Raw genomic sequence first — 13,687 nt, 5'->3', positions numbered from 1 at the left:
TGAGTCCCTATTTTCAGGGAGGCGGATTTGAGACTTGTTCTCCTGTTTACCTCACTTGGCTGCCTTGTGATTAAACCCTCTCTCTCTGCAATCTTGTCGTCTCGGTGATTGGCTTTCTGGGCAGCAGGCAAAAATGGACCTGGTGCGGTAACAATATTCCAAATGAAATACAGGTCTACAGGCTCTTACTTAAACTCACTAATCTTGCTTCTCTATCTCCTTTAAACCACACCAAAAATATTTGGTTCTTAGGGACACCAAATAATCACTCTTTAATCCTACAATACAGCAATCTCAGAATAGCAACACCAAATCTACCACCAACAGTATGATTACTGAGGACAGTTTAAGTTTTTCTTTCTGTTTTTGCTGTTATTTTTGTCCTTAGGCTTGATCCCAGTGGGAATATATGATCAAATTATTGTTTTAAAGTCATTTTAAACAGTTCCTCTCTGTGCAATTATGCTGTTAACTGGATACACAGATATAACCACTTGTTTTATTTTATTTTTGCTTTTTAGGGATTAAGTTTTTATCTAATTTTTAAAAATATCTTTGTTTCTAAAGACAAATCTTTGGAATAGTCAAAGAAGTTCCTCTCTCTTGCCCTTTATACATATCATTTAATATTTTTTTATTATTCTTTTATTGGTTTTTATAATGTGAGCAAGTACATATATGTATATCTTTCTATAGATTATCTATATTTCTATCTATAGATATAGATATAGATAGATTCACATCTTCCCTTTCTTACGTAAATGGTAGCATACCATTCATATTTTTCTTCACTTTGCTTTTTTCACTTAACCATATACCCTAGAGCTCACTGCATTGTAGTATACAGAGACACTCCTCGTTCCTCTTTACACTGTATTGTTTTTCATTGTGCAGCTGAAGCTATTGATTTAACTGTTTTCCTATTAGATTCGGGTTGTTGCTAGTCTTTTGTGTGTGTGTGTGTGTGTGTGTGAGGAAGATCAGCCCTGAGCTAACATCCATGCCAATCCTCCTCTTTTTGCTGAAGAAGACTGGCCCTGGGCTAACATCCATGACATCTTCCTCCACTTTATATGGGAGGCCGCCACAGCATGGCCTGACAAGTGGTGCATCGGTGAGCGCCAGGGATCCGAACCCCCGCTGCCAGCGTCAGAGCGCAGGCACTTAACCACTACGCCACAGGGCAAGCCCCCTGTTGCTAGTCTTTTGTTATTACAAATAGCGCTATAATAGTACCTTGTGATTACGTTTTGTCATATTTTTGTTAGTATGTTTTCAGGATAGTGTTCCAGAATATAGATTCCTAAAATATAAATTTCCAGTGTGATTGCTGGGTCAAATGATAAATGCACATACAATTTTGCTGAATATTGCCAATTTCGCCTCCATCAGGATTATTCTGCCATCATGCATTCCTACCAGCTATGTATGCAAGTACTTGTTTTCCCATAGCCTTGCCAATAGAGTATGTGGTCCAGATTTTGGATTTTTGCTGATCTTACAGCTAGGAGATGGCATCTCAGTGTAATTTTAATTTACATTTATCTTATTATGAGTGATGCTGAGCATCTTTTCACATGGTTAAGGGTAATTTTCATGGTTTTTCTATGCCTTGTCTGTTCATATGTCTGATGATGCTTTCTTCAGGCTTTTCTTTATGTTTCAAATTATTATCTTGTCTTTCTGCTAAATAACACAGTCTCAAATTCCAGCAGAAATAGTATACACCAAAGAAGCCTCAGGTCCTGGTGAAACTGCAGTGGAAGGGTGGTACGGGGACCACGGAGAATCACACACATATACCTAGCACACGGACAAAGGTACAAATATATTCAAATATTGATTAGGGTTTTGAATTATGAGATAAGAAATATTGGATTTCTTGGGTGTTTAAGTTAATTTCATTTACTCATTAATTCACCTAATATTTACCGAGCACATGCTGCGTCCAAACACTGTTTTAGGCACTGGAGATACAACTATGAATTTATTCTCTCCCTCAGCGAGCTAATGGGGAAGGGGTGACATTATTCTCCTGATTCAGGCTGGAAGATGGCCCCTCAAAGAACATGCTCTCCTTTCATGATTTTCCGAGCCATGTTTCCATTGGTGGTATCCAGAAACTGGGGGGCAGCCTCACCAGGGAGTCAAAGCAGAGGTAAAAAGCCTCGTTGCTGCCGCAGAGATGACTGTCGGTGCTGGAAGAGGACCTGTGACCTCGTCTTGTCTCATTCGCTTCTTTTATCCATGAAGAAAAAGACATCCAGAGATGTCACTGCTCAAAGTCACGCAAAGCCAGGGCCCCTGGTTTTCAGGTCTTCCTGGGTTCCTTCCACAGCATCAACCTTGTAGAGAAGTTATAGGAGCAAAAACGACGCAAACGGAACCCGGTCCTTTGGTGCCCGCCGTCCGCTCTGGAGAACAGCACTCAGCAGTGGGGCCTCGGGCGGCACTGGGTGGCGCTGTTTCTGCCTGTCCCCTCGCCCCTCCCTTATGTGCTGAGCGAAGAGCTCTCCCGGGTCCTGGCGCTGGTTTAAAAGGCCGGCACGATGGTTTTCACTTGCTGAGGGAGACAATAAAAGCCAGTTAGAGAAAAGTGGGGACAGGAAGATAAAAGTGACACGCTAGGGGAGGAGGAAGGCTGCTCTGAGCTGATAAACCACAGACATTCGATATGTAGAACTGTACTTAAGCAACTAACATACTTATTCAGGGGTTCTGGATCTCTCTGAAAGAAAAAGTTCTATAATAAAGCCCTGGATGTAAACAGAGCTGAGTTTGGGCCCCAGCTCTGTCACCAACCAGCTGCCTGAGTCCTTGACAAGTCACTTCAACCTTCTGAGCCTCGGTATCTTCATCTATAAACGGAGATCGTGGGGCTATCGGGCTGATAGAGCGGCTGTGAGGATTAAAACGGGTCACATCTTTGAATACGCTTTATAAAGTTCACTACTCCTTCCATTCCTGAACCGGCTGTTCAAGAACTTCCGATAAACCTTCGCACCCCTGCCAACCTCGAGCATGTGTCTGCACACAACGAGATACTTAGATAGGAACACTCACTAGTTGTGATCCAGCGAGGCTGGTTTCTCTAGAAAGTTGCTCCATTAGTGTTTCAGCGGGGTGTCGGAAGCCTCTTTCCGGATGCGGCGGGAGATGGGGCACCTTGAAGCCGCCTCCAGACCGCCTGCTCCCGGCAGCTGCAGTCTGTGCTCTTTTTAGAGCGATATGAAATAACTGCCCATTGGCGCAGGAGCCCAGCTCCTCTCCGGCAGCACAAAAGAAAGCTCACAAGCATCTCCGGTTTTGATTGCCAAGTGGGGGAAGGAGTGCAAGTGGTCTAAATTACGAGTCCAGGCGTTTCTCTGCGGGAGTCCGCCTCCTCCTCTCCGCGACGCGACGCGGCCGTCACTTTCCTCCGCACGCGCTTCCCGCGCTCCCGCTCCTGCTCCCTGCGGAGTCCGCGTGTAGTCCCGGCGCGCTCTCAGCCTGGAGGTATTGCAAGGCTGCTTAACCTGGCGGTAGAGCAGGCTGACAGGTGTCTGTCAAGGCCGCCGGGAACGTGGGGAGTCAACTTTAGGTGGAAACAGAAGGGCTTGTCTCTCCCTAGGTAGCCTTATTTTCAGAAGAAGAAAAAAATCACAGAAGATTGTCACACTGGGTAAACTATGCTCAATTAAGACTTTTAACTGTGGAACACTTTGTGTTGATTTTATGAGGAAAAGTTGAAGTAGAAACATGATGAGTTTGGGTTTGTTTAAAATAGTTTAAAAGAGAGAATATATTCTACCGCTGTGTGGACCATCCTCTCTTGCGCTTTCCTCCAGCCTGGCTGCAGGCTTTTCGCTTGCATCTGCTTTGCTGAGTTCTCTTCCTCCTCGTGCCGTTAGAGCTGTCCTCAGGACTCATCCTTGGCTCCTTTCCCACCACACACCCTCACCCAGCAGACCTTCCACGTCCATGACCTCACCCACTCTGGGGTTCCTGGGCTTCAAGTGCTGAGTCAGCCAAAACTGTCTCCAGAGCTCCAGACGCTTGGCCCTCACCACCCGCCCCCCCACAGCTGCTTCTATTATTCTTTGTTATTGCTCATCAAACCCATCTTGTTTTCAAAAGGACTTAAGGTAGATTCCGAAAATACATAAAAGATGGAAACTAAATAAAGGCAATAAATAAAGGTAAAATCATGTGACGATAAAAATGAGGGGGAAAAAGAGGAAATAATGGAAAAAGTTAGTTCACAAATCTATTTAGAGAAGTTCTATACAGTTGCTTGGCCTGCCTCGTAAGTTTGACTTTGAGCTTCCTAGTAACCATTTCAAAGAGGGAAACAAATTCATAGTTCATATGTTAAATTAAAACAATATGTCTATAGCAAATTTGTTGTTTATGAGTAGCAAAAACCTTCCTAGTAAGCACACCTGGGAGAAAATTCTCTAATGGATTCTCATCAATAAGAAATTTGCGCTGTAATGATCAGTATCCTCAACAATATGCTAAGGGTGAATAAAAAAATGAGAGACCTAGTACTGTTTCTAACAATCTCCTACAATAGTGTCCAGGGGAATAACATAGTTATGTAAAAGAATATGTATAACATAGTCATGTAAAACAATTCCAGAAGGGATCAAGATGGTGCAAACCACAGATGCAGATCTGCTGGTTTGGCTTGAGTCAAGGGTAAAGAATATTATATACTTTGTAAAATTTTCTGTAAGTTTAATTTTTTTCAATAGAGATTTTGAAATTTATTGATGGGCAGTGTGTCCTAAGTTACACTCTCTTGATGTTTCTGGTGTGAATATTCTTTCTTGGCAGTTAAGTGCAGGCACATTTGCTTTAAAAGCCTGCCCATGGGGCTGGAGGTAAAAGTGACATCCTTTTATGAAGGTTGAAATGCCTAATGTAGGCACTTACCTAGTAGAGGCCACTTGACCTGTTTCTGCATGGAGATGGCCTGAGGGGCTACCAAGGGGCAGGAAACAACCCCAGGTTTGCTCCAAATCGGGGATGTATTAGCAGATGAGGCCCCAGATCTCTCTGCCATGGAGCAATGCCAAAATAGCCAGGAGAATGGAGAGGAGGAGGACACGTCAGGGAAATGCTAAAGGGGTAGGAGCTTCAGAACTGGCCGTTGGTTGCTTTGAGAGAAAGAGTGGAGTGTAGAAGGACCCTTGGGTTGGGGAAAGACTTTCACTTTGTGTTCTTTTCTCTTCACCCTATTGCCCTGGGCAAATCACTGCTGGTAAAGAGAAGAGAGGCTGCTGCAGCCCAGGGCTGCAGGTGTCAAGGTGCCTCGCCAGAGCGAGTAACAAGAGAGGGACGCTAGCTGAAGCCTCCTCTCTCAATACCCTGAAGGCTGAGCGACTGCCATCAGGAGAGAAGGAGTCCTGAAGAGGCCGAGGTGTAAAGAGACTCCCTGGGTTTCAGGGTCTCCTTGAGGTACAGCAGCCTTGTAGGCTCTCAACCTTGTGGACTAGGGTTGGGCAAATGCTTGTGGTCCCTACACTTCATCCTCTTGGTCACTTGATTTCAGTGCCACTGTGATGGACAGGTCCATGCATGCTGCGTCTGCATCCACTCGAGTGCATGCTACAGTATCTCTCCTTTTTTCCCCCTGGAGGATGCCACATGACCTATGTAGGGCAGCTAGGAAGTATGGGGGAGCTGACACCCCCAGAATCAACCCTGAACCTGTAGGATCTGTATGGGGTGGCAGTTGGTAGATAAATGCCCCAGTTGTTCGTCGCTTCAGTGGGACAATTCTGAGGCACATTTCACATAGTTTCTCAGACGGTCCCCAGTAGGACTGAGCCCTAGTTGCCCACAGCAGGGACCAGCTCAGTATGATTTTATCAAACAGATTTTATTGACTTTTTGCACATCCCACTCTGCTTACTCCATCACTTCAGCTTCCTGCTATCACCTCGAAAGACAGGCATCTTGATCTCAGGCGCTGCTTTCAGGGGAAGCTGAGCTGGGCCAGCCCCTATCCTAGAATTAGTTAGCTAGAAGCTGGGGTAAGGAACCCTCCTAGAAGGCATCAGGAAGGAATAACGCAATGGAAAATCTAAAAATGTTAAGAGATCTGGATGCTAGAAGTAGATATGTCATTATTCAAACAATAGGAGTTCCAGGAGGAGATGAGCAGATTGTTGCAGCAGTTCAAGTTAAATTGTCTCTGTTTAGCTTTATTGAGTAGAATATGTCACCTTCTCACAATCCCTTATCTCGTTTCTCCTGCCTTTCAACAAAAGGAAGCAGCGAGGAAACAAGCTCAATGGGTCAGGTATTTTGCCCTTGGGTCATTTCCTTTGGCATCTGGTGATCAAAGTCACTTAGAACTCAGTGAGAGTTGGCCACCTCTCTGTTCTACAGCTAAGACATCATGGCAAAGTCAGAGAGGACAATGCTAGCTGTCTAGGAGTAGGAGCTTGAGGCCATGCCGTACTGCTCAAGGTCAGAACCACCAAAATGTGTCTAGAAATTATAGCATTCACCTTGGCGGCTCCTTATACTAGCCCAACATCACTTTCCTCTCCCTCTCTTTGTCTTCTTCCCACTGATATTATTGTTCCTCTGAGGCTCTGGGTGAATTCTCCATACCATAGAAATGGCAAATGACTTCAAGACTACTGTTGAGAGCCAAGTGGAGTATTTTCTGATAATTTTTCTTTCCTTTTTTCTTGTGGTGGGGGTAGTTTGCCCATAGAGGAGATCAAGGACATGCCACTTCCCTTGAATTTGCTATGGGAAATTATCTCCAAACGTTCCTCACATCAGGAAAAAGAAAGATCCCTGAGCCATGAATTCTTACACTCCCATCGGGGGCCTCTAGGCAGGGCTACCCCAAGGGCCAAGAGATTTCACAGGCTTTTTATACAAGCTACAGCAGCTACCTGTTCAGTCAAATGCTCTTCAGCCTCTTAGTAGAGCCTATGTGAGATGCCTATAGTAGGCTCCATTTTCCCAAGAGAAAAATTAAAGTAGAACTAATAGTTTGTTGAGTGACTATTACATATGTGTTGTAGGCACTTATATGTGTGTTATCTCTAATCCAATGGAAGAATTTAAATGAAATATTTAAAAATATTCCGTTAGCCCAAAGGAAGTCAGGAAAAGAGAATTGTAACCAGAAAAACACAAAACAAAACAGAACCAATACAAAACAGATAGCAAAAGGGTAGACGTAAAACAAACCATATTAATAATTACATTAAACCTAAATGAAATAAACTTTCCAATTAAAAGGGAGAGATTTTCAGACTGGATTTATAAAGGAAGATCCACTATACACATAACAGCACAGATAAGTTGAGCATAAAATAATGAAAAAAGATATACCATGAAAACAGTAAACATGAAAAAATTATTATATTAATATCAGTCAACATAAACTTCAAGACAAGGAGTATTACCAGAGAAAGTAGGGATGGTTCTTCCTATTGACAAAAAGCTCAATTCAATAGCAAGACATAATGATTTTAAACGTGTGTGCCTAATAACAGAGCTTCAAAATAAATTAAGCAAAACTGACAGAAATTTAAAAACCGTTTCCATTTATAATAGCATCAAAAACATAAAACACTTTTAAATTTAACAAAATTCCTTGCAAAATTTCTACATTGAAAACTACAAAACACTTCTGAGAGAAATTAATGAGACCTAAATATTAGGAGAGATTTACCATGCTCATAAATTGAGATTCAATATTGATAAGATGTTAGTTCTCCCCAACTTAATCGATTGAATCAGTACAATCTTAATCAGAATTGCAAGCACTTATTTTATAAATGTAAAAGTTGATTCTCAAATTTATGTAGAAAGGTAAAGGATCTAGAATAGCCAGAACAATCTTGAAGAGGAAGAACTAAGTTAGAGGACTCTAGCCGATTTTAAGACTTGTTTTAAACCTATAGTAATCAAGACAGAGCAGTGCTGGCATAAAGATGGACAGATGGGTTAATGGAAGAGAACAGAGTCCAGAAATAGACCCACACGTATATGGTCAATTGATTTTTTGCAAAGGTACTTGGCAAGACAATGGGGGAAAGAAAGTCTTTTCAATAATTGGTGCCAGAATAATTGGAAAAACTTATCAACAAAAATAAACTTCAGCCCCTACCTCAAACACACTCAAATATTAATATGAGACGAATCAAATATCTAAATGTGAAAACTGAAACTACAATGCTTCTAGAAGAAATATGGGCGAGTATGTTCACAAGCAAGTTACGCTCCTAAACAGGGAAGTCAGAGCCTCAGTGTGGTTAGAGGGTGTCCACACAGGAGAGACAGCAATAGCAGTGGAGGGAAATTGGTCACACAGAGGAAATCAATCAAACAAGGAAATAAATGAAAGAAAACAGGAGTCTGGCTTTTCACTGCTGGAGGAGGAATCTACACATACGGAAATGAAGAAAATTCGAATGAACCCTGTGGTCTCTTGGATTGGAATCGGAGGCATTGTGTAAAATAATGGTCTTCAATATATAGAGATGAATACAGAAATAAATAGGTAAAGTAGAGGATAATGTGTGTGTGGAAAAAATGTATCTATGTATTTATATCTCCTTCACTAGATCTTTCCACTGCTGAGATGGCCTGAGAACGGTGATTCCTCAACAGCAGTGAGCGCACCTTGTTCTCAGATCTTCGTTTATGAGTGGCATTCTTCATAAAAGGGACAAGTGCTCCTTGGAGACACAACTGATTTCAGGGCTGAGAAAGTACAAAACGAGTGTGGGATCCCTTATGTCGGAAAGGGAGAAAGTGTACAAGGAATTATAGGGACATGTCAAAGGTCAAAGAAACCAGATAGAAGTGGGCTCCCACTGCCAAATCTTGGACAATTTGAGCATCAAAATAAATAGTGATAGCAATGGATTAAACGCAGTAGATAAAAGAGAAATGCAAGAGTCCATAGAGATTTAATAAACTGATGAATAAATTAACAGTTTGATGAGAAACAGGATGCTTGTGTAGTCCCTAAGAACCTCTCAACAAAACACTTATTAACTGCAATGGGAAAACAAGCAACTTAGAGTGGAGAAACCTTGCAGACACCACGTTAATCCAGTGATCAAAGTGATGATCATCAGTAACAGGAAGATTGGAACCTGTGTCTCCTGGTTGACAGGATGCAGTGAGAAGAACACGACTTCGTTTCAGTGATACTCCTGCCAAAGACGTATGAGTTTAATCATGAAGAAACATCAGACAAACCCAAATTGAGAGACATTCTACAAGATAACAGGCTTGTAATCATCAGAAGCTTCAAAGTCATGAAAATCAAGGAAAGACTGAGGAATTGTTCCAGAATAAAGGAGACTACATACCTGTGGTAACTAAAAGCAGCGAGTAATTCTGAACTAGATTCTTGCGTTCTCATGGACGTCACTGGGGAAACTTCAATAGGGTCTGAGGATGCTGATGCTGCTTTCCTGATTTTGATGGCTATATTGTAGTTGTCTGGGAAAGACATTGACTGGCACTTGTTCTCCAGGCCCTCAAAATAGGATATAAACGTTTCTGAAATTCCTTTCTTGGAACTTGGACTGGGTCACCTCTGAATGAGCTTTAACTCTTTTAGAAGGTAGAACGAGCCTCTCCACCCCTTGAGGAGATGCGGGAGATGTGGTTGGTGGGGATAAAGACTCAGCACCTGAAGAAAATAGAATACACACGGTTGATTATAGGTGAAGGCAGATGTGTTGGTTATTCTGATTTGCACCTGCCCCCTTCCCTGGCCTCCCTTCTCTTTCCTTTTCTTCCCCACTTTGTACTCCAGGAAGCTGATCCCCACAGAGGGCACAGCCCGGTCCCTTCCATTTGGCTTCGACTTGAGTTCTGCCAATGGGAGGGAGGCAGGGTGGGAGAGCAGGAGGAGAAAGTGGCCGTGGTGTCTCCCCACTGCCCACCCCCCACGTGGGCGCTGCTGTGCTGGCAGTGGCATCTCCCCACGACTCCCTCTCCTGTTGGAAACCCCTCCTGCATGCCTGTGGCTCTCCTGGCTTCCTCAGGGGTTCACCCCCTTCTCTCCCCTTGTCCTCTCCGGCCTTGGGGAGGGGATGGTTTTCCCAGCAATGAGCAACAAGCTTTCCCACAATGAAAGACAAAACCTAAGCCATGTATGATGGCTGCAATAAAAAAGCTAAGTATACTGCTCAAGCGCCTTCCTTTCATGCAAGACATGGCTTCAAGATAAGTGATTTCAGGAGTCGATTCACTGTCCCTTATGTTAAGCTGTATGGGGACGGTGTGAGTGCAGAGGAAGAGACTGAGGTGTAGGAGACGGTGTGCTTGTTCAGTGTAGTCCCTGCCTCTCCCTGCGGAGGAGGATGAGCCCCTGCCCTGGTGACGTGTGACTTGCTCTAGGCAATAAAATAGGAGCAGAAGGGATGGGAGCCCCTGCTAGGCAGGCTTTATGAGTCATGTCATGAGTCCTCGTTTTTCTCTTCCCTCTGCCTTGAGACCAGCACTGTCCCAAGACCTGGGTTGATCTTCAGCCTAGGAAGATGTGGAGCAGGGCTGAGCCAACCTGATGGCGTGTTATGTGAGCAAGAGATAACCCCTGGTTGTAAGCCGCTGAGATCTTATGTTGTCAGCACGGCATAACTTGGCTTAGGCTGATTGATACGAAAGACACTTCCCTTGTGTTATTAAAAAAAAAAAAAGGATTGTTTTTTAAAAAGATGAGCTAATGGTACACCCCACCCTGCCATATATCCTGGCCCTTTCCCACAACTGGCAAAGGCAGGATATATCCACATACAGCAAGAAAACTCAAGTGCAAAGATAAGCACATGGGTAATAATCAACACACATGATAAAAGCCAAATTTTTAAAAGGGAGACCCTCCACTCTACAGCCGATGAACTGCTGGACCATTTGTTAATTTTGGTAAGTGGGCCCCTGTAGAAGGAACTCCCCCAGGGCTTCAGGGTTTAAGGCTGATGGCTGTGATACTTGGTGCTGACGGCTGAGATTTAACCTCACTGCATTTTCACTAGGATTGTTCTTGTTTCACAAGTGATCCAGTTACAAATGTCCATTGGTTTTCCGTGGTCGGTGTCTAATCCTAATTTTCTCCTAAGTTCCATTATTTTTAGGGTGTGATTTTGCAGAATACAAGGTTTTTCAGAAATGCACATAATGTTATAACTAAAATACCTGTATTGTAATAGGTAACAATTCCCATATACAAATTTAAAATAAACAAAACCCCCAACTTTGTCTCCACTCCCCCCCTTTCCCCATTCAGTCACCTTGCACATACACATGGGGTCAAGAAGAAGTGCAGTCAAGTGGACAGAGCATGGTCTCCGGACTCAGACAGAACTGCGTCTGATCCTTATTCTGACAGCTACTAGCTACGTTCACTCGGATGACGTTATCTCCCCGAGCCTCCGTTTCCTCGTCTGTAAAATGGAGAGAGGGTAGAGGAGAGGAACTCTCTGCGAACAAACTCAATGGCCAGTGGCCGAGTGTCCCAGAGGGGACACTGCCCACAGGACAGCACTTTTCAGTAGGGATGAGGCATCCCCTCTGTGGGTGCCCAGGGCCCTGGACCAGAGCTTCCAGGGCTGGGGCCAAGGCCTGAGGATCTCTCAGAGCCCCCCAGATGACATGATGCCTGGCTGTGCACACTGCTGTAGAGGGTGAAAGCTCCTTGAGGACAGCTAACTTCCCTCGTTCTGATGCCACACACCATAAGAACTGAAGGCATGGTACCCATGGGGTGAGAACGCCTGGGTCAGGGGGACAGAAAGTCTGGTCTACTTGATAGCGGCAAATAGGGAAAATTCTATGTTTATTCAAATTGCTAAAACTCACTGTACCTCAGTTTCCTCATCTGTAAAATGGGAATAGTAATAGCACCTATCTCATAGCACAGAGTTGCTGTGAGGATTATGAGATGGTGTATGCAAAGTGCTTAGAACAGTGGCTGGCCCAGAGCAAGTGCTAAGTGTTTGCTGTTAGTATTGTACATCAGGCTCTTGTGAGGTTGGTTAATGTGACTCTGCCTTTGAAAGCCAATGCCCTGTCAGTGTGCGTAAAAGCAACTTAAGAACAAGACCCCAAAGAGTGGCTAATTTACTAAGGTACATATTACCTCGTAGGGACCTTTCTGGGCAGCCAGGGTCCTTCCTTAGGTGATAATATGCATGCCTCACCTTGCCATGTGACTTAATATTTGAAACTGCAGGTAAGGATTATATGAAAAACTGTTTCAAATGCATAACAAGTGTCTAATATACAATCTTCCCTCAATCAATGGTAGCCTTTGTCTTTCTTCTCAAGCACCATAAGTCTTTGAACTGTCAGACGGAAACCACAAATTGGGAAGGGAGTGCCTGACAGCCTAAAGAGACTGTGTTGCTGGGCGAATTTTGACTGTAAAAGAACCTACAAAATCTAATTCCCCCACTGAGTTTCTGGGTTGAAATAAACTCAGCAGGAGACTGTAGTCTTACCCATGAATAATGTGACTGAGACCCAGGTGACAGAGCCTGCGCCGGGGACGGAAGCGTCAGCACTGCCTCTTCTTCCGCTTGTAAAACTACTCCTTGTCCTCCCAGGTGCAGTGCTAATGTCACCTCCTCTTTGAAGCTCTCCAGAACCCCCTGAGGCCAAGTTCCTCAGGCCCCTGCTCGTTCCCATGGCATCGTCTCCATCTCAGTAACCATGTTCCTGTCTGTCACCTCCATGAGACTTCAGCTCCTCCTGAGCCATAGTGTCACCGTGTCATAGTGACCTGTATCTACGCTCAGCCAGCACAGTGCTTGGCACACAGTAGGTGCTCACAAGATGCTTGTTGCTACATTAGCACAGTAGGTCCTGATTTAACATCATTGAATTAATGCAGTAGGTCCTGATTTCCCTCATGTTCTCCCCCAAGCCTGGAGCTAAGGCAGGTGAACCTTCAGAGCCCTTCCAGAGGCAGAGAGACGAGCGAGGCCAAGCCTGGGGGAAGGTGGCTGCCCTCCCTTCCACAGCTGCCTCAAGAACATGCTTGTGGAGCTTTGCACCACGAGGCTGGAAGGCACCTCGAAGTATCTAGAGGAATTGGAAATGGCCTTGGGCAAGATATGGTGACACCAAACATTATCCATTCAACAAACACTTATCAAGTGTCAACATGTGCCTGGCCATGAATAAGATTCAATTTCTATCCTCACGCATCTTACAGGCGGAAATAGACCATGGTAACGATGGTACCGTGTGACAGGTGCTGGGACAGGAGGGAGCACAGGGCACCACGGGAAGGACCAGGGAGGAGAGGACCTTGAACGTGTGGCAGGAGAGACAATGTCCGGGCTGAGAGCCAACTGTGGAGCGTGCTGCTCTGGGGAGGAAGCATCTCCTGTTCCCACAGCTGGAGCATGAGGGCTGCTTCCTTCCCGCTCAGGAGGGGCACCATTGGGGGTAACTGGCAGGAGCATGTCTACCATCTTCCTGGGAGGTTGTGGCCTGACTCCTGGGCCCACCATGGTCTTCCTGACAACTGCAGGCACCCGGAATATACCTGCACTACCAGGTAGGGGCTGTCCTATCCCCAGCAACCATGAGAGACGTTGCCTGGCCTTTCCATGGCCACAAGCAATGGACGCACAGGATCTGACCCTCTCCTCCCCTCGGTTGGCCCTGTCACCCGCCTCGCCTCTTCTAGGAAGCAGAAGAGGCA

This window comes from Ceratotherium simum, chromosome 2, assembly GCF_057802395.1.
Source record: "Ceratotherium simum simum isolate JZ-2026a chromosome 2, ASM5780239v1, whole genome shotgun sequence".
NCBI lineage: Eukaryota > Metazoa > Chordata > Mammalia > Perissodactyla > Rhinocerotidae > Ceratotherium > Ceratotherium simum.
The sequence above is the reverse complement of the archived record's forward strand: the minus strand, read 5'-3'. Positions refer to the sequence as shown.